Here is a 2,784-nt window from a genome sequence, read left to right on the forward strand (position 1 = left end):
TTACATTTCCAATTTCCCAGTCTCTATCAGCCCCTCCCACTCAGCCTACAATCAGGCTAAGTCACCATGCTTCCCTCTTGGGTCCTATTCTTATCTTCCTCCTTTTCCTTCCCTTCCAAGTGCATTGAAATAGGCACTGGCATTTCCTCTGCTTCATAACTCAGTCCCTTTTCACCCCTTAGCACCTTCCTCATCTCACAGGGCTCAGGAATGATGGTCCCAGGCCCGTAGGGGAGATCTTTCCTCGTTCCTCAGCCCCCTGACTGCCACGCAGCATTTGACCCTTTTGTCCACCAGCCCCTTCTCCAAACGCTCTCGTTTTTCCTGCTACTCCACCTTCCTGAGTGTCCCACCTGCTCTCTGATCATTCCTGTTTGGTCGTTCTTCACTCTTTCTCCCTCACTCCCTACATCTGAGAGCTCCCCAAGGTCCCAAGTCAGTCTTCTTCTCAAGCCAGGCTCATTGCTTCACCTTTTTGCAGAAGACCCACAATCTGTCCCTGCACCCCTGCCCCCTGACCTGAGCCCCAGCTCCTCAAGCTGCCTGTGGATCTTAGACATTCTAGCCAAGCATATTCAAAATGGCACCAATGCTTTCCTTCAACACAAATCTGTGTGGACCAGATGCCAGGCAATGCGCTAGCACCAAACATACAAAGGCTAGTAAGATCCAGTCCTCTCCCTCAAGGCCTTCATAATCTAGTGAAAGAGATAGGCATATAATCAGGTGATTGTAAAACAATACGGAAATGCAGAGAGAGACACACACACAAAAGATTATGCATGGAAGAGAAGCACTTAGGAGGGAATCAGGAAGAGTTTTTGAAAGACAGGGTGTCTAAATTGAGTCCCGAAGAATAAGTACGAAAAGATAACTATGAAAAATGCTGAGAACATAAGTTAGCAGAACTTACTGATCATGTGGTATTGATTGATTTGTACTTGGCAGAGATGCAAAGAAGTCAAGCACGACACCTGAGATTCTAACATCATTCTCCCTGGTACCCAGTGCTCAGAATCTCAAAGCCACGTCGACTTCTTCTTCCTTCACCCCTTCCAACCCATAGCCTAGTTCAAGAAATGATACTCACATTGTCTCTAAAGCCATCCTTACCTTGCTTTCCCACTGCCATCCTCGTAGCTCAAGCGGCCATTGTGTTCTTGCCTACTTTTCACTCCACATCATCTTAACCCTGTTGCCTCAGTCGCTTCCCTGGGGAGCAACACTCATACCTTCCTCCCCTTTGGTCAGAAATCTTCAGTGCATCCCTTCCACTCTTTGTCAGTCAAAGCCCTCTACAATCTGACCCTAACCAATCATTCCAGTTTCTCCATCTTTCTTTCTCTCTCTCTCCCTCTCTCATCAATCTATTATCTGTTTGCTCTATTTACTCTCTCCTGATGACTCTCCACACTCCCCCATCAGTGTGTCTCTGCTTCTACACTGGAATTCTCTCTCTTCCACCCCTAACCCTGCCTAAAATAATCTTGTTCTCCTTGCAGAATAATATCATACCATCTTAGTGAAATCAAGACCCTCTATATTGTTTGTATAAATAGATTCACATGTGTTTGTATAACATAGACAAGATGTAAAAACATAGTAAGAGCTGGCAAGAAATGAGTGCTTACCCTTCTAAGCCCTAATGAATTGACAATCCTTTGAGGTGAGTAAACTTTTTCCTATTTTAAAGATGAGCAAACCAAGGCAAAGAAAGATCAATAACTTGCCTTATGTCAAGCAGGGAGTAAGTGACAGAGTCAGCATGTGGACTCAGGCAGTAAATTCTGAACCACTGTGCCTCTTGCCAAGACGATGGGGTAGCAACAGGGGTGGGGGGCAGATCGTAGGAAACAGCTTTCATTTTTCACTTTATGCACTTTGGTATTGTTTGAAATTCAAAAAGGGTATGTGTTGTTTTTGTAACTGGGGGGAGGGATGGAGGGAAGGAAAAGGAGAGGAGAGGAGAGGAGAGGAAGGGAGGAGAAATAAGAAGAGAGAATAAGGGAGAGAGGGAAGGAGGAAGAGAAAAAGAACGGGATGGAGATGCAGACGCAGATGCAGATGGAGGAAGCCAGGGGGCAAGGAGAGGGAAGAGAGAGGGGCTATTTTTGACTCCCATTCCTGCTGCAGCAAATTACCGCATACTTAGTGGCTTAAACAATAGAGATTTATTACCTTACAGTTCTGGAGCTCAGAGGTCCAAAATGAGTCAGCAGGACTGTGTTCCTTCTGGAGGCTCTAAGGGGAAGAAATCATTTGCTTACCTTTTCCAGCTTCTAGAGGCTGCCTATAGTTCTTGGCTTATGGCCTCCTCCTTCGTCTTCAAAGCCAGCAACCCTGTATCTTCAAATCTCTCTTTAACTCTGACCCTGCAGCCTCCCTCTTACAAGGACCGTCATGATAACATTTCAGGCTCACCTGGATAATCCAGGATGACCTCCTCATCTCAAGATCCTTAATTTAATCGCATCTGCCAAGTTTCTTTTGCCACATAAGGTATTCACGTGTCGCAGGGATTAACACGTGGACATTTCAGGCAGTGGGGGCATATTATTCTGTCTACAGGGAAGGAAGGAAAGAAGGGAGGAGGGAGGGAAGAAAAAATAAGTTCTATCCAAACTTCAGGATTCCTCTTCCATGGCATTTGTCCTGATTTTTCAACTGGATACTTTCTCTTCCAACTTGGGGCCCCAGCTGTCCTTTGCTTCGGCTCCCTTGCGGCTCTGAGAGAAGGTAGCACGTAAGCTCCTTGAGGCAGGAACCATCCCTTTCTCCACCTGA

Source organism: Neophocaena asiaeorientalis, unplaced genomic scaffold (assembly GCF_003031525.2).
Source record: "Neophocaena asiaeorientalis asiaeorientalis breed wild unplaced genomic scaffold, Neophocaena_asiaeorientalis_V1.1 scaffold271, whole genome shotgun sequence".
Taxonomy (NCBI): domain Eukaryota; kingdom Metazoa; phylum Chordata; class Mammalia; order Artiodactyla; family Phocoenidae; genus Neophocaena; species Neophocaena asiaeorientalis.